Here is a 24,787-nt window from a genome sequence, read left to right on the forward strand (position 1 = left end):
CTCCATTAAATAGCAGACTTCTCCCTATGAATGTAGTCTGCCTGTGGTAGGATATGAACAATAATAGCCTTGATTTCCAGGTGAGTTGTCCTCAATCCCAGAACTTCCATATGCAGCCTGGCTTCTGCAGCATTTGAAATTCTGCATAGAATCAAGTGATTGAGTTAAGCACTCCATCCTAACCTTAAGGCATGTATTACAATCACTATCAAGTGAACTTTAAGGATGAGCTGTACTGCTCCATGTAATTTGTTACAGATGTGAGGGAATCCCTAATTTCCCAAGGAATGGCCACTGCAGACTAGATGTTGTCTGAATGAGGTAAACAGGCTGCACTTAACCCTTATGACAGAGATTTGGTTTTACTTTGGGCAAAAACATGATTTAAAATCATCACTATTCCAGCTTTTAACTTTTCCTACTCCTCATATAATTTTTTTAGAATAGGGCCTGAATTGTAAATCAGAACCATAGCATTCCAGGGACTATACAAAATTGCAGACTATTTTCTGTGTTTAGGAGAAGATTAGTAGGTATAGGTCACCACTCAGATATAGTATTGACTTTCATGAGGGATCATGAAGGATCAATTTTTTGAGACCCATCCAGTGGAATAATGATACTTAGTTATTTTTAATCTGGGAATACATTGTTTGCAGGACAATGTCTATGTCATGGATGAGTTGTTGAATCTTGCTAGCAAATCAGTCAAGTATCAGTTCGAGTCAGAGTTTCTATTGCCACTCAACATTTTTTGGAAACTCAGGGGTCAGCTAGATGTTCATGGGGGAGTTCTTTGTTCCAGCAATCATTTTTTTTTTTTCTAATACAGAGTCTGAGATGTACTTCTGTGGAACTGTTTATGATAAACTTATCTGAATATATGTAAGGAAGGAAGGTTCTGAGGACATCTGAATCCTGTGCCTCTGGCAGCTTGAAGGAGCAGAGGGACTGTGTGGGTTGTTCTCTCTGGACCTCTGTTTTTTTTAGTAGAACCTCACACCAAATGTTCAGTTCTTCTGGGAGGTTTGTGTATCGCTCCACCAAGCGTGGCTTTCCAGAGGGTTTGAACTTTAACACCGGGGGCACTTGCATGTCTCAGGAGGAGGTAATCTGTATAGACAAAACTTTTGGAAACACTTCTAAGTGACAGCTGCATGTTCCCTGAGAGTGCTGTTGTACCAAGAAATCAGTGAACTAGTCTGGAAGTCTGCATAATCAAGTTGTTTTGACAGAGCCGAGTGGGCAGGTAATAATTCTAAATTTTCCAGTATTTTTGGATACAGGATAGAGTTTTAAAGTTCTAATACTGATTTGAACAAGATGTTAAAAATGTAATTTCAAGAAGATAACATAGGAATTGTGAGTTACTTTCTGCTTTCCTACAGGGAGGGAGTTATGTAGGACATAAGCAGGACACCTATAGAAAAACAACTTAATGGGGATACAGTCCTGTGCTTCCTTCTTACTGATCCTTATTTTAGAGATTTCTGGAATAGGATTCCACACTGTGTCTTGTGATCCACCCAGTAGCATGAGAGAATTCTGAAAAGGTTTAACATTTAAATGGGTTAATTATGAATTTTTTTAACATCCTTTCTCAATGCAGACATAAATTCCCTCACTGATGAGTAGAACTAGGTAAATATAATTTATTTGAAGAATGTTAAGATTTATGAATAATAATAAAATGAGACCATAACTGAAGAAATACTGAAGAAAAAAAGGTAAGAACAACAATTAGTGATAAAATAGAGAAGGAAAAGTGAGTAATGAAATCAAGGTTCCTTCATATATGGATTATCCTCTCCATTGTGGCTTGATCCAGAGCCCATTCAACAGGTTCTCCTGAATTTCGTATCATAGAATCATGGAATAGTTTGAGTTGGGAGAATCCTTGAAGATCATGCAGTTCTAACCCCCTGCCATGGGCAGGGATACCTTTCACCAGACCAGATTGCTCAGAGCCCCATCCAGCCTGGCTTTGAGCATTTGCAGGGATGGGCAGCCACAGCTTCTCTGGGCAACCATTTCCAGTGCCTCAACACCCTCACAGGAAAGAATTTCTTCCTAAAATCCAACCTAAACCTGTCCTCTGTCAGTTTAAAGTCATTGCCCCTTGTTCTGTCTTGATCCTCCCCTTACTGTGGAGATCCTTCTCTTCTGGACCTGAACTTCACTTTATGTCTTGTGAGTGCAAAGATGTCAGCTAGCTATCTATACAGTATTTGTTTACTTACACACTTGCATTTCTTTTTATACTCATTAGTGTTACATTAATATGGAATATTTTCAGTCATGCATTGATAGGACAATAAAATTGTTTCACGTACCACTGTACTTTTGAGCCATGGGTTTAGCTCTGAAGCAAAAACCATTGCAGTGTTTCTGATTCTTACCTGAGAAAACAGTTCTTTTTAAATCTTTCTTAGAGAAAGATGCTCATTTCAGTGACCTTACTTGTACAATGCTCACAATCCTTATGTACTTGTTCGAGGAGCCTTGTGGAAATGCAAAGCACTTCTTAAGTGCTAAGTACTGTTTATAATAGGAAATTTTTCTTCCACTCCCAAACCTAAACTCTTCCCAGAAAATTATTTAGCCAGGCTGTGCTGTAACTTTCTGTAGTGTTTAAATGAGAATAATGTTTAATTGCTTCATTTGGCATGTAAGATACAGCCTTTGTGTATGGCAACCCACAAAATAGAAAAGAAAACTGCAGTTTGTGTTACTAAATTACTGCATGTAATAAGCATGCATTTTTTCATTGTTATCAAGGGCTCTGAGAAGCTGTTTTGACATAAAGCAACAAAAACTGAGACTTTGTGCTTTGTCATACAGGTTTGATGCTTTGTGAGTTACAATTTATAAACATTGTGGAATATTTATTACTGTCCCGATAGAAAAGAACTGAGGATCTGTTGTATTGATATATGTCAGAAGCACATGAATACACAAATATTCCTGTTTAAATGAATAATAAAGATTCATTCTTTTTCATAGTTACAGTTTTACATTTTCAAAATAAAGTGTAAAATACTGTGGAGATGCAATTTCTTGAATTTGTTTTGTTTGTGGAAATGCAGTTTTTCAAAGAGCTGTATTTGTTGATGCTCTGATTTGTTTACATGTCTGTAGAAAGGAGACAATTGGAAATGATGAAATCACTGCTTTACAGGTAGCCAACACCCTTGGCTGTGTGGATTTTGGCTGAGATGGTGAGGAATGCTGCAACCCAAGTGTGATTCCACCGCCAACTCCATCAATGCTTCATACTGAGAATGGGTAATTAGTTTTCATTAAACACTTTAGCTGACACTGAAAAATATGAGTATTGCTACAGAACACTATTTGCGGGATCTATATTGACATTTTGGTTCAATGTGCATCAAAATTAATTTTATGTTCACGTGGTGTCAAGGGTAAAACAGTGTCTGAATGATCTGCTTCTGGAAATTTACTTACTACAGTCATGGTGCTGGAATAAGACATGAAAGAGAAAGCTGAATACAACTATTAAAAAAATGTTCATTATGTAAGTCAGTTCAATATAACTCTAGTTTTTTGTTTTAAGCCTATTGGAAGTTAATTTTCTGTTTGTATTTTAAATGTATTTGTATGTTGCCTCACATAGTGACAATCTGCATTTGATTTTGTCATTTAATTAATATTACAGTAGTCTATGGAATAACATTAGAGTAAATTTTAAGTAAACTAAGGAAATACAGAGATTGTAGAAGGAACATTTATTAAGGTACTGTTGTATATGGAGAAAATGCATGCTTCCTTCTATTATTAAATTAAACATCTCTGGGAAGTAATTGAGACTTGTTGAACTCTGGTGTGAACTCTGAGCTATAGATAATATTCTAAATGGTGATTTCCTGGTTTTGTCTTATGAATAGTTCTAAGTAAATTAGTAAAGATTTAATCTTATTTTTTTTAAAAAAAGAAAATGTTAAATTAATAGGGATCCATTTACTTATTAGTTGTTTGGGTCTTAATGGAAATTTTAACTTTGTGAAAGGAAAACATAAGCCATTGCTCTCTATAAGATTGAAAATTCCTAAATTATTGAAAATTTGCAGAATTCTTTGCTTTTGAAGTGTGCATGCTATAAGAATTAAAGAAAAAGCTTCATTAAAACCTGTAGCAGACTCAATTTTTTGTCCTTGATATTTGAGGCACAGAAATTCTGTGCTGGGACTTCCTATGATCCTTTTTTGGCCAGATTCAAGTCGCAGTTGTAAAGGAGAAGAGGAGGCCTATCATCTGTTTGAAACTGTCACGTCTCTGTTGATTTCGGTTTGAATAATTTCTAACTACAAATCTGCCCCAGGGTCTTTCTGTAAAGACCTTTCTGTGTTATTTTCTTTGAGAGGCAAAAAAAAAAAAACATACCCAGAAAACAGCAACAAAATGCTTTGTGCTCCATCTTGTGCATTATCGCTTTAGGATATTAAAGTGTAGTGGCACTTTGGTAGCAAAAGAAAGGAAGGTGGCCTGCCAACTAAAGCAGGATGGATGCAATTTCCTTCCATCCTCTTACATAGTCTTATGATGTCCTTTTTGTTAGCCTGCCTCTGATGCATTGAATTAGTCTTCTCCACATTACTTCAAATTCCAAATATAGAAATACTCATAATCTGGTTCTCATAAGGCAGAGTGAACCAGAAAAAGATTACACTTGTAGCCATGGGACTTAAAAAAACCCCATAATAATAAAAATGAAACCTTGTGCTGTTTCACCTGTTAACTTAAGACATTTGGTAGACAGGCATGAGCACTGAGAGTGGTCATGTGACCACCACCTTTCTTTGGTGACACTTCAGAGACAGCTGCCCTGAAAAGTGGTGACAGAGATGGTGTGGAAACACCTGAGATTCTGACTCTGCCTTAACTGCAGGGGGAGTGCACCAAATCCAAAGAACTTGAAGTGATTCTTCTTCATTTTGTTGTCCTGGATGCTTCTCATTCCCCATGTCCTGCGTGAAAGGAGTGTCTCTTTTTTGTTGTTCTGTTGTTGTTGTTTCCCTCCCCAGCTCCCCACCTACCCCACAGAACCAAGTGTTACTCAGGGGGATTCACCTTGCTGAAGAGCAAGACTTTTCAAGGCTCCTGGCCTGCTGCACAAACACAGGCTGCTTGTGTTGTTTTGGCTAACAGTTCAAGTATCTCAGCAAGTCCTACTTAATAAGCTATCTGATAAGGCTTGATTGTGCTTCACTGTGTTTAAATTTCTTGGGGAACTGTTTAGATGATGAAAGTGCTCCAGTTCCTGCATTTGTGTAAAACTCCAAAATTATAAAACACAGCCTTTAGTGTCTCAAGGTCTCAGATGGTTGAAATACCAAAAGGATTTGCATATTGAAATATTTTACACAGTATCTCAATATTGGCATAGATGATACATTGTGTAAATAATATCTGCATATACTTTGCTTTCTGTGTTACACTTTGTTGTTGTGACTGTTAAATAGAGTAGTCAGAAAGCAATTTTTTTCCTTGCAGTGCCAGAACCTACAGAAGGAAAAGGTCATGTGTAGATCACCTAGTTTTTATCTCAGCAACAGAGATTGTGCCTTGCAATTTTGAGAGATTCTTCTGATTAGTTGAGCTCTAAAATATATTATCAAATTGTAGATGGTGCTATTTCTCTTTGGCATTATATTTCCATTAGTGGCTTTTGAAAATTATGTGTCCTCACAAATTGTCTTAACATTCATCTGGAAAGAAAATCTGCATTAAATCTTAACTGGTGCTGGGTAAGTTGTGAGGTATTCTTGTTGTTATTATGCAGTGACTTTCTCCTACCTAATTGCTCATCCTTACAAATTATAGAATACAAGCTTCCATTATGTACTTGGCCAGAGCCTTAATTTTTCAGAGCTTAAAGGAAAAATTTCAAGCAACAGACTATACTGTGACAAATAAGTAATTCCAAAGGATATACAGGAAACTTGCTAAAGTTAACATGTTTCAGACCTTCAAAATGCCATACTTCTGCACACATTCCTTTATCTCCCATTGAAGATATCCAGGTGTGGTTCTAGTGATAGCATTGTTGTAGCTGTGTTTGTATAGCTTTTTTTGTTTCAATTTAGCTCTTCCTTTCCCTTCTGCCCTGGCATTATTTTCACTATTGACAGTGTTTTTACTTAAATTCATAATTTTGATAATTCCAACTGGACAATTCTTTTTCATTTACTTATGGCACTTCATGTGAAACAGTTCTGCCTTCATTTCCTGTTTATTTTTAGTTGCTAATTTTCAGACTTTTTCCATCCCCTTGGGTTTTTTTAAATCCTGTTTGGTACAAACCAGGGTGGTCCAACTGGCAGCCCAAGGAACAGTTCCATCTGGCCTGCTGCATTTGCCAAGGAGGAGCTAGGAAATGCCTGTAAGGGCATGCACTGCCCTCACAAGCACATGTTATCTCTTGCTCAGATATGTAACTGTGCTTGAAGCCCAACTGTTGTGCCATGTCCACCCAGAAAAGGAGATTGGCAGAAGACATTCCTTTTCCCTGGCATAGCTACTTGTCTAGGGAGCTAGTTGTCCTTTCAACAATCTTCAAAGAGGATGCTACAAGTGGGAGCTGCCACCTGTCCCTAAAAGAACTAGGCCGTTGTCATTTTTCCTGGTTAGATTGATAAATTAATAGACAAACTGACAGAAAAACTGTGCTTAAGCCCCAGGACAGTAGGAGATAGTTAGAATTTTAATATAAACTTCAACAAAACTGATGTTACCAATCTGTGGGATTATTTCGGGCTTTGCAGCTGCCAAGTGTCCTCTGTCAAGTCACTCTGTCTTTTTTCCTTAGGCGAGATGAGCATGATGGTAATAACCAAGCACTGTACATTAAAAGCACCTTAAGAACCAAGTATATTTTGTCAAATTGACAGTATAATTTCAAAGGGTTTCATTTGGTTACTTTGCAGGTTTCTTTTCATTGGAGAATCCTGTGCTTTTAGATGCAGATGGGTGCCTCACTTGAAATCAGTGCATCTGCCAACATGCAATTTCTCATAAGAAATTATCTCAAAAGCTGAACTGATCCCATGTACTCCATTATGTTGTCGAATAATTGCCTTTTTGTAGCAAAATGAGCCCAAATAAGCATGAGATCTAACCAATGCCTCATAAAACAATTATATCACATCTTTTGATGTGTATTCAATTTCCATTAAAAATATTTATAATATTGAGCAAGAATGGGGCAGACTACAGCTTGGCAAAAGGCTGAAATAAGCAATCAGAAGCAATATACCCCAATGTAACATGTACATTTACAGTTACCATGTAACATTGCGTGATGATAACAGAGCTCTGTGGTTTTATTATTCTTATTCAATATACTGTAGCACATAGTGGTATCAAGAGCATATAACAAAAAAACCCTCCCTAATATATAGGCTTAATTTTATACTTATTCTTTTTAGCATTCTGCTTTCCTTTTCAGTTGTAGAGAAACACCAGATTAATGTTCATAACTTGCCTCTTTCCAGTTTAGAGTGTACAGCAGCACAACTGCTCTAGTCACTCTGTGCTCATTTATTTTAAAATATTTATTCTGTTTATTGTCCTACTCTGGGCTGTAGTGTTCCCCATTATACCAGGCATCTCCAATTTTGGTTAAAAACACCCCTTATTTCTGATACAGATCATCTCCCCAGGGTGTTTTTTTTTCTTTTTGTCTTGATTAATCTCCTTTGTTTTCTGTCTCCTCTTTGCCTGTTCTTTCTTATTGTCTAATCTTTATGCTATCTATGGCTATGGTGTTTTCTCCAAGTCTTTCTTTCCTTTGTCTTCTTTTCTCCTTTCATGCTCAGCTCTCTTTTTCACAGTGATTTGCCCCTGTCTTCCTTTGGTGTTCACCCCTTCCTCAATTTTCTTCCCATATTCTTCAGTCTCATAATTATCTTCTGTTTCTGCTCTGTTCACTTTATTGCACTGTCCTACATCCTCTTGGTCTTCCTATGCCTTCCTTAATGTTGTCTTGTATTTGGGAGATGACTGATGATGACAGAAAAGTGGAAGGGAAGAAAACATCTGAAGTAATTTAGACATATGTCAACTTCCAGAGAAAAGTTTTGTTAGGAGTAAATAACTGAATTGAAGCATCTAACAGGAACAGCCACAAACCCACTGATTTCTTACAGGTGAATTTTTCGTGAGTGAAACTGAATTTTACTTGATGATTCCAGTCAGCCGTATTGTAGAAGAACTACATGATGGCATACTTAAAAAGAGATAAAGTTATAAACATAATAGTTATAGTTATTAAGTGTATCTGGTAAATAGTTGCAGGGTTCATGTCTTTAGAAGTGTTCATGGGGAGCAGAATGGAGGATAAGGCACTGGAGGATAAAAGAAGCTGGTGAAAGAAATAAAGATATAAATCAGATGAGGAAACTACACATGATGTATGAAAAGATGGTGAATCAGAGGCAATAAAGACTTGCAACGAGTCTTTGGAGCTGGTTGAAAACCAGAAAAAGTAGTACAGGACTGAGTACAAGCAGTGATAATGCTGTTACCACAATGGAAAAAACAGGAGCAGTGGAAATGGCAGCAGAACCAGTTTACTGGGTACCAGACACACACTATTAATTAAAGCGATTTCAAGAGGGTGCAAAGCTTTATGGATAAGACAATGAAGTCCTAAGAACCCAATGGGTTTGAAAAGGGGTATATTTCATACTGGTAAATTCTTCCTTGTTTGGCTTGCAGAAAGTATTCAACTAGAGGAATTTAGGTCATAGTTACCCATTGAACAGTGGTTTGTCAAAATTTTTGCATCTTACTGTGATACAAAGGTTGGGCCTAGATTTTTCTATTTGTATTCATGTTTTCTAACAAAAATTTATTCTCAGAGTTGTTACCCTGCTTTAATGAAATCACAACCACAGGCAGAATATAGTCAGTCACGGGCATTGCTGGAGTAACAGTCCTGTAAAAGAATCACAGGCTTCTCAATTGCTATATGTGCAAGTACTCGATTTCCAAAATAGAAGATCATTTTAGTAGCTTTATCAGAAAATAAATTCTCAAAATTCTGGTCACCCCTTACTGGGTCCCAAAGATTATGATTGGGTGGTGTGTATTATAATAGTCTGCTGCTTGCTGAAAACCAATGAATCCTCTGTAGTATCTCACATTATTCTCAGTGGACAATCAGATAGCATAACCTTTGTTACTGGAACTTTTTTTTTTGCTTGAAAACCACATTTCCTGGAAGTCTTATGTTAAAAAATGGTATCACACATCTGACAGGTTTTGTTAAATTAAAATGACAGAGGCATATCCTTAATTAAAACACCTACAAGGTGTGCAGCATTTTACAGAAGTTAGGTTAGGGATGGCTGGCATGGCTTCACCAAGGGCCAATTTTGTATGACTGAGCCTTCAGCCTTCAAGGGTGGATTAACATGAGTGAACAAGGGAAGAGCTATTGATGTAATCTCTCTAGACTTCTGTAACATTCTTGCCCCAAAATTGTGAGAGACATTAATTTGATGGAAGAACTATTAGGCAGATAAGAGTCAGTCAATGGCTCAGTGTCCAAATGGAAACCAGCAATGAGTGGTGTCCCTCAAGGGTCTCTACTGGCACCAATACTGTTTAGTATCTTCACTGTGTCCATGGTATTTGCATATAAAGAACGAAGAGCAAGAAATGTTTTATCCACTAATTGTTTTCAACTGTTGTCTGAAGGAAGAGAAAAAACAAAATAGATGAAAATGTTTTTATTCAAAACCAAAGGAGCATTTCATCTGGGACCATCTGGGACTAGATTGCATGTTACGGGTTCACTACAGGAGTGTTATTTTGACATGTGAATTACTAATTTTATATCAATTTAGGGGCAATGAGGGAGAAAGGACAGGCAACACTGTACTTTGAATAGATGTGGGCACTCAATCTCCAGTCTTACCAATTGCAGTAGGCACCAATTGTCTCAGTGTCAGAGGGAACCATGTATGTATATCCCTTTTTACTACAATGCATATACCTAAACAATTTGCATGACAGTTTAATCTGTTCAAGTCAATAGCCACTTAATAAAAAAGAAAAAAAATTGCTTAGCTTCTAAGCTGTGAAGTGTCTGGGGTAAGTAGAACTGAGAGTATTTATAAAAGCCTTTTGATTTCCATGTTATTCTGTCCCCTTACTTGCTATGAATTAACATTTCCTTGAGGGCATATAGGGAGTGAAATTTACTCCAGCATAGTAATTATTGTAATATTTTTTTTGCAGATAATGAAGTCAGAAAAAATGAGCACAATGCAGAGTCGTCCTTTTTGTTTGAAGTACTGATTCTATTACATAGTTGTAGTTGTAGGGAAGAAATGAAGGGGATTCTCTCCCCCAAGTGAAGCAAATGTCTTACTGAGCCAAGTCTGAGATTTTGTTCTTTGTAAGGAAGCAGAGGGAATGCCTATTTATGGTATTTTGCAGCTACACTGAAGGAAATGTTCTCTTCAGATTATGTTGAGTGGCTCCATAGTATACAATGGTTGTGGTCCCTCTGTTGAGCCAAGAGCCATGTAACCAACATTTACACAGACTGGGCCTTAAGATTCTGATCCTCAGACATGAAGACAGTCCTTCATGAGTTTAATATTCTGGGAATTCAGAACTCTTTGCAATATTTTCTCCTGTCTGAGTTCCATGAGTTACTAAATCAGTTGCTGGTTGTGCTTTTCAACTTATGTTCTGTGAGGAAATGATATGTAATTGCAGCTGTCCAAAAGAGAAAGAGTTGAAATCCATTCTGTATCTCTAAAGTTATTCAAGGTGTAAGTAAAACATGTTTTAGTTTTATGTTCTGGTGCAACAGATTTTAGTGGAGGGCAAAGACTTAAGGATTCATCTGCTTCCCAGATAAACATGCTTTAGAAAAGCAGAGACTCTTCTCCTGGCTACCTCTGAACTGAGATGAAAGCTGGGGGTATTTCAGTCCTTTTGGGTTCCTGTAGCCCTACATCCTAGTTCCTAGCATGCACCTGTTTACAGGAATATCAAGCAAATTCTAGGCATTAACTTTATTTTAATTAATTCAGGAATCCTTTTTCTTACTAGCCCTGTTGGGCAGTAGTGTGTTTTGTCCCAGAGGGCACAGTGTCTGTCATTCAGGGAAGCCTGTCTCCGTATATGGAGCTGTGTTGCTCCAGTTAAATATACCTCAGTTGAGCTGACAACACAGCATAGCTTTGTGGTTGCATAATCAATGTTTTCCTCTTTTGCTTTGTTTGTGACCTCTAGCCAAACCCTGCTTTGAGTAACTAATTTCCATATGGGATTTTCGATGCAATTGCTACTATATCAGATGAGTTTTCTGCAAGCAAGAATTAATATATTTTGTGAAATAAGCTCTTTTCTATGCCCCCCCCCTCCCAGAAATAGCTGTGTACTTGAAAGCTGAGAGCAAATCCTGTTTTGTCATGAATGCCTCAGAATGCAGGAGACTTTAGGCCTGATTGCTCATACGGTTTTGAGGTGCTTATAGAGCTTGAAGTGTGAAAAGCAGAGATCTTCTTGACTTATGTCACTGTTGTAAGAATTCAGGTCTTCTGGCAGACTTCAGAGGCAAAACAGTTCCAACAGAGCAGTCTTCCATTGCATGAGTGAGACTTTGCTTTCTCTTCCCTCACCTTTCTCCTGACATAGGCTACTCCCTCAAGGGCTAGAGTGCTATTCCTTCCCTCAGGATCTCCTCTTATTCAGCTCAACAGGGACTTTTAAATTCACATTCAGAAGAGAAGACTAATCTTTGATTTTGCTTCATTTCAGGGTACTATCTGCCTTTTGGAGGAAATGAGGCAGAAGTCCAATAACAATATCCTTATTCAAAGCCTAGGCCTTAATTGTTTCCTAAACACTACACTTCCTGACTATTGAGTGAAGCAGGAATCCCAAATACATTCATGTTAAAAAAAGTAGTTTTTTATGCACATAGGAAGCCATTAAATACGAGTGAAGTTAATGCTGACCTGTTTCAAACTTTGAGTAAGACTTCGCAGCATGTGCCATATTTTATCTGTATTTTAATGTACCATCCTATCTGACAAGGTAGAATGTAGTAAAGGAAGTAAGACCTTCCTGAAAAATAGAATTGTTCTTAGGTGGAGCTACACAGGCTGCTGTCTTGGTATTAAATAGAGATTTTACTGACCTGTGGCAGAGGCTTTTGTGTATCTTCAAATGAAATATTTGGCAACAGCCATAAGCTGTCATCTCCTTTGTGGGTTGACCACAGTGTGGAGAAGACTCATGCAGTTCAGCAGTGACTTTCCCAACAGGATACCTACAGCAGAGGAATCTTAAAAACTGAGAACTATGTGTCCTGTTCCAGGTTCTTGTGGGAAGTAGTTGTGCTTAGTAGTACTAAGTTGGAATGAGTAGTACTAATTAATATTTTTCATACTTTTCCCAGCAGTTTGCCCCTTCTGCTTTTCTCCTGTCAGGTCTTCCCATACACTTTTCAGTCACTTTTTTTATGAGCACCGCGTCTTCCAACCCAAGTGATTCTTTTTCTGAGCTGTGTGTATAACAAGAAGAACATTGAGAACACAGGAAGACTGTTTGCCTTTTTTCTGTTCCAGTGCCCAGTGCCATAATTGTTTCTGGCAGCCATGAGGAGCTGTTGCAAGGAAAAGCTCTGTTCAGTCTGGAAGACAAAATGTGAAAACAGGCTCTGTAAAGAATGTTGCTCGATACCCTCTAGCAAGCTTTCATCGAACACGTGCAAACTCCTGATTTTTCTCAGAAGTTCAGAGCATGTCTGCACAGGGTGAGACTGCATAGTGACAGTGAAAAGGATCCTGCCAAATTTTAAGTCCTTTCTTCAAAGAAGGAAGATTGAAGACCCTCTCAGTGAAACAGCTGTAAGAATTTTTTAACACAGGCAGAAGTATATAATGGAGCTACTTTATTGGTTCTTTTAAAGAAATGGGGTTAAATCCATTAAATTGAAGTGTGTAACCGCACATTTAGAAGACTCCTAGAGGCAGCATTATTTGCCTGACATGACAGAAAGTTCCAGATTCACCTGTAGAACAGGATTTCCTAGAAAAAAACCCCAACCTTTTTGGGGGAGCCAGAGTTGTCACTGAAAGTTCTAAACACGTATATCTGATAGTCTGCGTGAAATAAAGGTTGTCAGACAAGCTAAAGCCAAGCTGACACTTGGTCTCATTTTAGGAAAGAAATCAAAAAGGAATGACTTACCCCGCTGTTCAATAAGTGCAACTGTGAATGAATTTTTGCATAGCAATGGGACCACTTTGCATTTCTTGAAACCTCTTTGGCATGTCATAGTGTGGCCAGCTTCAGTATCTGAAAAGAATATGTTAGATCTTGAGTATATCTTGAGTTCCTCTTTCCTCAAGTAGTCAGGTAGCACTTAAATGATTTGTTAATCCCTTCCACGGCTAGGGACTGCTCTGAAAGCTACCTTTAATAGCCAGGTTTGTTGAGTAATGGTACTGGAGAATTTCAGAGGGAACAGAAGAGCAAGCCACTGCCTATCTGATTAATGACTGGGGAGAATAAAAGGACAAATTAACAACCTAACATCTTCTGCTGGCCATTCTGAAACCACACTGTCATTCATGAAGAGACAACAAACAAGAGCCCTGCCTAAGGCAGGCTGGATTGTCAAGACCACTACCTCATCCTCTGTTTCTTCTGAGAACAGTGCTGCACTACAGTAGCCCTAAAATGTATGAAGGGTGGGAAACAAAAACTACTGAACTTTTCACCACATCATGACCCAGGTTTTCTCCTCACACCCATGCAAATTGTATCCAAATGTTTACTGTAACCTCCTTTGTCTCAGACTGTTCCTTTTCCCTACAGTGTCATATTCTTTGCTCTGTGGACTCCAGGTTCCGTCAGCTCAGTGTGCAAATGTTTCAGGAAGTAATTAGAAAGCTATGTGCTCATTACTACCATGTAAATTATATCACAGCTCACTCTCCAGGTAATTCATATAATCAGGCATGAATTACCTCCCTTCCTCAGGTCCTAAAGGAAAGGTATCATTTTAAATTGTCTATCATTAGTAAGTTCATTTAGTTTCTGTCTGATTTTGATATGTTTTTAGTGAATTAAATACTATTAATTTGAAGAGAGATTTTAACTCTCTGTAAGGAATTAAAGCCAGATTCTGGTGACTAGCAGCAGCAGCAATCTGTGAGTAACTGACGTATACATTTAATATCTCCCTTGAGAGCAGGAAAGTTCTTCAAATGTTGAAACTGGCTTAAATAATTCAAATTCATATGAGTGGTGAAAATTCTTTGGCTAATAGTGTTAGCCTGATCTCTTCACTTCCAATTTAATCTGGAATATTTGGAATAGTAGTATGTTGATTTATTTTAATATCTTATTCAACATAATGGTTTGCAACCTGACACCTTAGAACTGATTAATATTCTCAGCTTGATGTAAACAAATATATTTTCATCAAGCAAAGTATTACATTCCTTCACATACCTGGTTTTGCTTGTTGCACTGAGAACTAGCAAAATGCCTGGCTATTTTTCTTCTCTGTTTCTACAAAAGCTGTTAAGGAGGGTTAATATATTTTTCCTGTGAAAATGCTACTTCATGATCACTTTTACTATGAATGAAGAAGAAAGAAAAAAAATGAATGAAAAATATGAAAAATAAAGGGAGCACTGGGATTGGGTTGCAGAAAGCTGAGTTTTAAGTTCCTGCTCTGACATTAAAATAAGGACACTGACAACTGTTGCCTTTTGGCTGTTCTGGACTCTGTCTTCCTTGCTTTTATGTGGGGAAACTTTGAAAGTTCTGGGGTTAACTCTAATGTGGGGAAGAAATATTTTTGAGATTTCAAAATTTAAGAGGAAAGGCTCTGTTTACCACCCAGATACAATATCAAGAAATAATGTGAAGCGAAACAGTTGTCAGCAGCAATCATTCAAAGTAATTTCTTGTTCAGGTTTGAAACTTCAAGTTCTTACCCACAAAATAGGTTATTGATAGGATGGTCCTTCTCATTCCTTTAAAGAAATTGAGCTATTTAGTTTAATGGTAATGGAGTCCTTAAGAGTAAGAAATGGAATTTAACATGAAAACTGTTAGGTAGTGCAGCCAGTACTTAGGCTTTCATCTCTTTTTTTCCTTAGACCTATCTATTTTCTTTCTGTATAATTTGAAGATCTGGTATCTCTGTACCTGAATATGTGTTGAGCATGTATGTCTGTCTCTTTGCAGAGAGAAATAAGCCGCACTGCTCTCACAGCCATTTGATTCTGGTGGTTCATATTCATATCAAGGCCTGCGGTAACTTCTACAGGGTCTCTTATTCTCCTGCCATTTCCTTATGCAGCCAAACCCAACTTTTCCTTTCTTTACAAAGTAATTGTTCACCTTTCTTATAGACACAATCACATTTATATATTTAACCTCCTAAAATATTTGTTTTGTATTTTATTCCTTGAATTTTGCATTTTCTTGTGTTTTAGTGTCCAAAGACAAAGTATTGTGATACCTGCACCAATTTTAATGAAATAACCCAACAATTCACTGGTGTTAGGTATAGCAAGGAAAAAGTACTGCTTAGTGTGTTTATAAACCTTAATTGTGTATGTGATCAGGATTACATGCTTGGGTGATATCAGGATTTCATACTAGCTGTCTCCAAAATAAATACACTTTTCAAGTTTATAGTAGCAGCAAAATGGCAAGTGCTGCCAAGTCAAGAAGTCTTTGTTAAATGCAGGCAGGACCAGAGACGTGTAAATTAGACCTGCACATCTAGCACAATGTAAAAGTACCCAAATACCTGTATAAATAAGCAAGTTTAACCACTGGCAGAAATCTTGCTGGGGAAACATGCATGTTTTCCAGACTAAATAAGCTGATATGTTTGGCTCTGGCCATGCAGCAGGATGTCTTCTTGTAGGTGGCTTAGAGTGAGCTTGGACATCTCTGCACTTCAGTCTTTTGTACAGTCCTTTCTGTAATGTAAATTAGCAGTGGCATACCACCCTTAAATGTTATGCTATTGTTGTGTAAAAAATTATGCATTAGAAGATTACATTCAGAAAAGGTATAGTAAATAAGTACTGATAAAACAAAGTGTAATTTATTGTTTACTTTGATCAGCAATCAGGAACACTTTAAAAAACAAAGTTAATGAGATGAAGAAACTCTTGGATGAAACTATTCCCATGAGCCCCTGAAAAGGCATAGCTATCAGAAAGCTTCTAGCTTCCAGGATTCTATACCTTTGCAGTTACCAGAGAGAGGTAAAATCAAATTCAATTGCTGAGAGTGATGGCTTTTGACATTCAAAAGTTTTGAAGCTTCTGACCTGTAAGACAATATTTTTCTGATAATTTTTGTTGTTAAAAATATTTTATAGTGAGGTCAGTCATTTCTAACTACTTTGAGAACCATTTTTTTGTGTCTTATAATGCCATACATGATTTATGTCACAGTCTTTAGTTAGTTACTTAAGATTGCTTAGTTCCAAAATGCCTTTTAATAAATATGACAGAGACTATCACCTTCTGACAGGCAGCATGTGTCATTGAAATAGAGGCAGTCATACAATAGCTTTAAAAGAGGAGTGCCACAGCTGAACAAGCAGCTTTTATGTTCTTTTTTTGTTGGACCTCCTCCGGGAGTAAGGGGTAAGTTTAGTTTATTGCCTTAGTTTAGCTTTCAGTTTAGTGCTAAACTAAATTTTTCTGGCAGCAAGCTTGACTAGGATCTTAGTAAGATAATCTTCCTGAAAGCACAGTAGAACAAATGCAGTCAGACATGGCCATACGCAAAATGTAATAGACATAAAATGCTGTGTACACTGTCTTTGGTTTAATGTTTGAGTCTGCAGATACTTGTACCTATATGACTGCATGTATAAAACTTGATTTATGTGTGGGGGTGCTCATGTGTACGAAAAGAACCAATAATTTACTGATGGATTAATATGCAACAGAAATATCTACAATGAAATCAAAATAGTGTAAAGCAGTGTGAGAAGTGAATCACACCTCCTCTAGATCAAGAGTATTGATCAAATTTGGTTTTATTGTGAAATATATTGTGTACAAACACAGGCATATACTCACACAACCTCTATTAAAAGAACAGTGCTAGAGTTCTCAAATCCCAAAGTCAAATCATAGGACTTAATGTATTACCATGACCTGTGCAGCTTGATTTGAGCTTTTATGTATGCACCATGTTTAATTACATGACCTCCAACTTTTTCTTCAACAATGCTTGGAGCAGACAAACACATCCTAAAATTTGACTTTGCTGATGTGGGCAGGCTCAGGGGATTGAATATTACTGGAGTTCCAGAGTTCCACCTGTGACAAAATCAAGTTTTAGCTGTGTTATTCTTTAGGTATAATAACCTTAAACTGAACTTCTGCTTTGTACATATGTCCTGCACTGTTTGAAACTGGATTGGATCTAGGTCCAGTCATTGGAACAAACAAGTTTGTTTTCTCTTTTTTTTTTTTTTGCTGTTTTGAACCCCCATGGAAACACAGAGGAGGAGTTGCCTTGGTGGAATGCAGGCTGGGAAAAGACAAACATATATAAATAAAGTGAAGGAATTAGGACGAGAACAAGAGAGGCATGGACAGTGGGCATAACAGAGCTTCAATAAGGGATGAGGAATGAGAAAAAGCCTGGGAGGTTTTGATAGAGTAAACTTGGTCCCTCATGTGTTTACATTTAATTATGAGATTACACTATTTTTCCACAGAATTCCTACCTCATGCAGGATGCACTTAATGAGCAGCTATTAAATATATTGCTTTGCCCTTATCATACATGGCTCCAAGCCCTTCTTATTACAGACATTTCAAATACTTGTTCAAACACAGAATTATTCATCTTTTTTTCCTGAGATTTTTGTAAGGCCTTTGTCACTCTTTGCTTTTTAAGTGGGGTTGTACCAACAAAACTAATTCCAGTGTTTTCTAAATTGTCAATGCTTCAAGTCATAGTCTCAATATATCAATTTTTGTTGTGTATAATTACAGATATGCATATATCTATATATAAAATATATATTATAGTGTGAGCAACAGACTGATGTGTATTACTGCAGGACAGAAAGCTGCTTTAATTTTCATTTTGTAAGGACATAAAGTTATATGAGGGCATGAAGAACTCCGGAAATGACTGGCAATAAAAGAAAGCAAAGCTATTCCTTACTAATTTTAACCATTGTGTTACATCACGTAGTTCTGCAGCAGATTAGTCATCACACTGAAAGGTTGATGGAAATAATAGTAAAAAGCACTTGGCGGACTTTGAACATCTATGAGGTAATCCAATAGAAGTGACAAATGACTTCTGGCATTTAAAGGTGAAATGGAAAAACTACAGCCAGAAATCTGACATTTCTGACTCTTTTATGGTAGTTTTTTGGGGGGTTTTTTTTGCTTGGAATATTTTAAAATTCCTTATTGCAATATGTTGATAACAGTGCAGGTTCTAGGGGTCTGTTCATAAGTTAGGTAGAGTACGAGGATATCAGTTATAGTAAAGTAGTTCTGTGATTTTAATTATTTTTAGGTAGTGTAATCTAGAGAGTCCATAGGAGAAATCAGCAAGCTGAAGTTCTTGCTGGCATGGCCAGGAATGTGATATTGAGGGAAGGAAGCTGGTGATTTCTAAATCTCATCAGTGTGTTAGGACAAACTTCTCCTTAGAAGTATATAGTATCTGATAATAGTCTTTACAATTCCTTGAAAAAGCTTACACTGGTTTTCAGCAGAGCTCTGCAACAGCAGTTTGCAAAGCTGACATAAAATTATGGACTGGCTCAAATAGTCTCAAATCCATGTTGAGCATCATAAAATTAAGAAGAAGGAAGTAAAGAAGAGCCTTTGTACTTACTTTATTTCTTCTAGAAATAAAATAGTTTCAACAGATAGGAATAATACATTTCTAGAAAATTACTGCTATGTGTCCTAGGCAACTGCCTAGGACATTACCTGATTACATTATGTGATATGTCTTTATTGTTTTACATATGCAACATCCATTTAGGTTTACCTGTATGACCTTCAATGTGGCTAAAAATTACAGGAACAAATAAAGCATATGAACAGTGAAGAAGTAGATGAAACTTGTACATGAATATATTACTTATTGCTGGACAGATCAAAATAATATATCTCAAATTTATTAAAAAATGTATGACTAGTATGTGTATAGCAACAGTAACAATCATTTTTGAGGGACCTGACATAAAATGAGGTTAAAACTTAATTAACATTTTCATTGTGTGATAAAATGGCAATACAGGTATTTTTGTTAGGTTAGGTTTAATAGCAAGTTATAAATGTTAATGTTTATGAAGCAGAAAAGAATAGATGAGGGGCAAAAATTTATCTAAAAGTTTCCTTTTTCAGTAAGATCCCTTTTTCAGTAAGGCAAATGTAAATTGTATGCATTTTAATAAACAGGTGATTCAGTGCTTGATAATGTGATATGTTAATTTTTTGTTCGTACATATTAACCATGTCACATCAGCAACTATTTACTTGACTATTTAGTATTCAAAGTGCTGTGCTGTTGAAGATGGTGATCAGTATGTTCAGCAAAGTTCCATGTGATTTTAGGCTGCAGTTTCACAGTTCGTGTAAACCAGTTTAAATCTATTCTGCTACTGTCCCACCACTTTTCCACTCCAGGCAATGGGTTAGAATGCCTTCCTTCTGCTGGCACCAACATTCAGGCAGCTGGGTAATTGGTTAGATCAAAAAGCTGATCTGCCTGAAAACTAATTAATTAATTTTTATAGTTTTCAGCTGAATAGAGTCAATCCATCTGATCCAGTGCTGGCACAAATGAGGGGCCAAGGGCTTAATGAAATAGGGAGAACTTTCCCTTTTGGTGGCAACATGGCCATGGATTGTGAAAGAAACTAGCTGTGAAACTGTGCCTGAATTGTGATCAACAGCATGGTCTACAGAGGATGGAGAAATAAAAAATGAACTAACAAGTTGTAAATGGGTACAGCATAATCAGTGTAAGTGTTGTAGGAAACTGAAAACTCTGCTTTAAAGTTAGTGCACTGTATCATGGAGTGAGGAGGGAGTATTTCTTTGTGGGCCTACTCCTGTTCTCTTATGAGTCCATAGAAAAACTATGGTGTTTTAATATAAGATAGGTCATTTTATGTTTGAACATGAGTAAAATTGAATGGCTGAAAGAAAATAGTAGTGACAAATTCACCAAGAGAAAAAAATCTTCACTGAATATCCATAAACCAGTAAAATGATTAAACATAGTTATTTGAAACTTAATGTATTAACAAAATATTTCATGAATTTGGAATGTAGTGTGGCTTGGTGTTTGAAAAAATATTTAAAGGTTTTTTTTATTTGGTTACTAGCTATCATAAAAATTATACAGGATTACTACTGTGTCTTGGTCTAATACATGCTATAATTCTCTTAAATTCTGATTTCTGATGCAAATGCTTGGTTTTGTTTTTCATTGATCCTTGTTTTAAAATTAGTTTCCTGGGCATAGTAGAAGTACTTGTGGAGACAAATGCATTATAGATGGTATCACAGATAGTTAATTTCTTCATTGAATATAGCTTCATGGATGTAAGGAGATTATAGTATTTATTTATCCCAGAAATTTGCAGCCTGCTTCTAACTATCACATTTCCAGGAACATTGGAGAGGGCGCTAAAGAGTCAAGGTTACCACAGTGTTTTAAAAGATAAGGTATACATTTTTTTTCAATATTGTATTTTCAGTATAGATTTCACCATATTTTCAGTATAGCTGAGTGAATAATTTGTTTCCCTGGAAAAGATTATTGAAATTAATATGAGGATTCTCTCTTTAGCTAGTTAGGTGAAGGTTAGTAGTTAAGTCCTGCTGTCCAAGTCATTTGCCTTTTTTCCTCTTGACCTTAATCCCACTTCCCAAGGATGCAGTATTCATCTAATTCAGATAGCCTTGCAGAATTAGATTTACAAAGTCCTCTCGCCTTCTAAGTTGCTTTTCTCACATTCAGTCGACTCTCCCCTGCCAATTTAGCCTTCTGTCCTCCACCCATCCCTGTTTTGATTCATTTCCCTCATGCCGTGTGCCTAAATATTGCCCAACCCATGTGGAAAGTCCTTAATTCTTGTCAAGACAGGGTCATGACTAGCCCACCCAGGAAGATCAGAACCATGGCTCTGAAACTGGAACAAGGCTTGCCCACTTTATAGCATAAAAGCCATTATTCCCTCATGCTCATCCAGGCCTTTGGGTCAGCAGACAGTTGGAGCAGAGGCACTGAAGGCATGTGTTAGAAGAGATGGGATGCACTGGGAACAGCACCAGATTTATCAGGGACACACAGGGGACGATGCAGGGGGCGAGTGGGGTAGTGAGACTGTGAGACTGTGCAAAGAGCAGGGATATTAGAGGTGTGGGACAGGAAGGGTCAGTGGGTGAACTGTGTAGGGGAGAGAGGTCTTGGTAAGTTGGCCAGTATGTTTTCCCTTAGTTAAGTCTGGGCATTTGCGGGAGCTGGGGAAACAAGCTTGGCAGAGGACCAGCAGGCCACCTACTCCAGCTTTCTTACCCCATGGGGGAGGCATGAATTGAAAAGAATTACTGAGCAGACTGAGGCTATGCAGGGCTTAGTTGTGGAACAGGCCCACCCTCAGTTCTGTGATGCCTTTGGCCGCCTCCATCAAGTCTTTGATGAGTGTTGTCCTTGGTCCACTGGATTCTTTAACTGCACAGCCTAATAGTCCGTTGACCAATCCATGGCCTGTAGGATACTTGGAGAATTTAAAAGGCTAGCAAATAATAAGAGGAACAAATCAAGTGCCTTGGGGATTTGAAAAACTGAAAACTGACCACACAAGAATTTTGAGGAAAGGCAACTTTTTGAGGATGGTATAGACAAGCAGCAGGACTTGAATAAATATTAGAAAACTCCATTAATCGTGGCTGTGCCTTCATCAGATGACAGTGGACATATGGTATGTGTTGTTTGTCCCGGCTAGATGGTGACAGACGGGAGTGCAACAGACCCCCTTCTGAGTTCTGCAAAATCCCAGCTACCAGTGGAAGTTTGGTGTGGAAACAAAAGAGCAGCACCACGGGTCCTGGGGTGGAGCTGGGGTACCTTTATTTGATGGTAAAACTCTCCCCCTTAGCATCCCCAAGACCCCAGACTGGGGGCAAACAACAGCTTATATATGGGGGCAGGTCTCAAGGGAGGATGCAATCTTTAACTAATCAGGAGAATTGGGAGTGAAAAAGCAGGGAATACAATGTACAATCCAATAAAGAATTTCAAGGGAGAAAAACAGCTTCAGTGAACTAATAGAGTTTGGAGAAATACAAAATTGACAGGGAAGTTTCTTGAGGGAAGACAGGTTCGGGGAAAGATTGACATTTAATAAAAGGAGGAGTGAGGAAAGTTCTGGGGAAAGGGCAGGGACAAAAAGGACAGCACAAGAAAATTACAAAATTACAAATCAAACAGTAATCATACTAATAAAGCAAAAAACACACCACTACAGGTATGAATATAATTACCATCTGTAATACCAAGCTCTGTTTTGCATACCTGGGTCCAGTTTCTGGTATTTGTAGAATCTGTTCCAGCCCAGCTTCAAGATATGCTTGAGACAAGCACAGTTCTCTAATAGCTGACATATTTTTTAGTGCTCTCCATGCAGCAGCCATTTCTGACTATTCTGCTACTCTATTAATCTGCTCTCAGGTAGCAAAAGTATGTTATGCATAGCAGGATTATTTCTTAGGCACATTTTACTAGACAACAACTTCTGTGGCTTATCCTCATCAGAGCCTGAAAATATCATCCACCAAGCACTATTGTTCACAGCACTTGATGGGCTTGATGCTCTCAGAAATCTTTTCCAACCTGATTGATTCTGTGATTAAGTCCCTTCCAACCCAAACCATTCTGTCATCCCATGACTAACGATAAATGGCTAAACACCTATTGTCTGTAGAAGAATGGGAAGAGGCAATGGTCAGGCTGAGGAAGCTGTCATGATTTGTTAACTTGCATGTCTTTGGATTACATCACACAGGCCAAACTTTGTGGCTACCTACATGTATGTTGTTTTACAGATATTTCTGTTTTTAGCTGAGAGAAGGCATATAAAGCCTGGGAAACACTCAGATCTATGTCCTCAATAGTTTTTGTAGGTGGGCTTCAGTACTGTGGGATGAGAAGTCTAATTTCTGAAGTCTGGTCATCACAGTGGGCTTTACACAGAGCTGCAAAGTTCTGGTTCAAAGGCTGTTACTTCATTCCAATCAGGCTCTGCTATTTATTCCTTTCCAGAGTATTGTGTCCTGTGGCATCTGGCCAAGTAGCGTAAGTTCCTGTGACACCCTTTGAAGTCCTTAGCCTTTCTAATGATTGCCATGAAGTGTGGAATTAACTGGACCATCTGGCCCTAAATATTTGGCTCTCCTACATGGTATTTGTGACCTGGAATAATCAGAGAAGTTGCTTTTTTGGCTCTGAAGTGGCTAACCTCAGTTTGCTGTCATTGCTATTCGAAGACTCCTTTATAGACCTTAAATCTGGTCATCTTATCTGTGCTTTGTGTGGAGGATGTTCATAGGAGTTTATTAGAAGTCTATTTCAAGAAACCTCCTAAGAGAATGACGCCATGTACTCCAGAGATCTGGTTGTTTCCTCTCAGAGCTCACTATCTAATCCACGCAGTTCATACAAAGTTACTACAGGGAATGAACGGCAGGAACCAAAGGATGGTGTACAGGGATGTACACAGGAACTGTACATTGTACAGATGTAAAAAAAGGCTAGGTAGAAGAGAGTGTTCACAGCTTTGCTCACAAGTAGAATACATGAAAGATGAACGTGTCAAGGGAAAAATAAAATGCATTCAAGGAGCCTATAGAATAAATTTCCTTACTAATTAGGAGAAATTCTATTGCTTCAATGTATTTATGATGGAGGATAAGTGAAAGGTACAAAGCACTTCTGAATGGACAAGGGCTGGGTGAGGTGACCTTATAAATGCCAGCTGCAATCTCAGTGCACACTGTGCAGCAATACTGGTAGGAACTGAAGTAAGAAGAAGGCTCACTTCAACTGCTCATGGCTGCCTCATTCCTGTTAAAAGTTGGAACAGAAGCACCTGTAGAGTGAAGGTAGTGTGCTTGACCAATGTTTGTGGCATGCTCACTGAAAACACCAAAAGAATGTTGCTCTGTTCCATTGCAGCAATTGGTAGTACATTTGCGTTTTTTACTGCCTGATGATCTTCCCATTTGATTTATTTAGATGTAAGGTGTGAAGAATATTTTAAGCTGTATTTTGAGCATGATAGTTCTCCCAGTTCAACTTGGAAAATTTATTTCAGTCCCTTTAAGCTATGCTCCAGGATGGAAGCTAAGAAGTGTAAGGGGCTTACTTTTTTCAGAATTAGTTTTGAGACATGAATTTAATGTCTTCCATTCTTTGGCATTTGCCAGGAGCTTCTCTGTTTATATCATAGGATACAATGCTACTGTTTTAATTTTTGTCTGGAAAAGTAATTCTTGCTTCTTTTGACTGAAATTGAACTGATGGAAATTGTTGCTTATAAAGGCATGCAATTACTAATTACTGATGTAGATGATAGAACAGTGTGCCTCCAATTTTCAGGAGCTTCAGGTATAGTCATGTCAAACAGTAATAATACAGTTTAAGTAAGTAATACATCTTGAAGCCTGTTTTTCTTTTCATGGCTAGGCTTGATTATTTTCAG

At 37.6% G+C, this 24,787-nt stretch overlaps 1 protein-coding gene across 1 annotated transcript in view; it reads left to right on the plus strand.

Moving 5' to 3' along the window:
- ANAPC10 (anaphase promoting complex subunit 10) overlaps nt 1-4,146 on the plus strand; it is a 171,007-nt gene extending 166,861 nt beyond the window's left edge. Inside the window, exon 8 of the transcript XR_010360826.1 lies at nt 3,179-4,146. The gene's annotated coding sequence lies outside the window, so the exon portion shown is untranslated. The remainder of the gene's footprint in view (nt 1-3,178) is intronic.
- The last annotated feature ends 20,641 nt before the right edge of the window (nt 4,147-24,787 follow it).

Source organism: Passer domesticus, chromosome 4 (genome assembly GCF_036417665.1).
Source record: "Passer domesticus isolate bPasDom1 chromosome 4, bPasDom1.hap1, whole genome shotgun sequence".
Classification (NCBI taxonomy): domain Eukaryota; kingdom Metazoa; phylum Chordata; class Aves; order Passeriformes; family Passeridae; genus Passer; species Passer domesticus.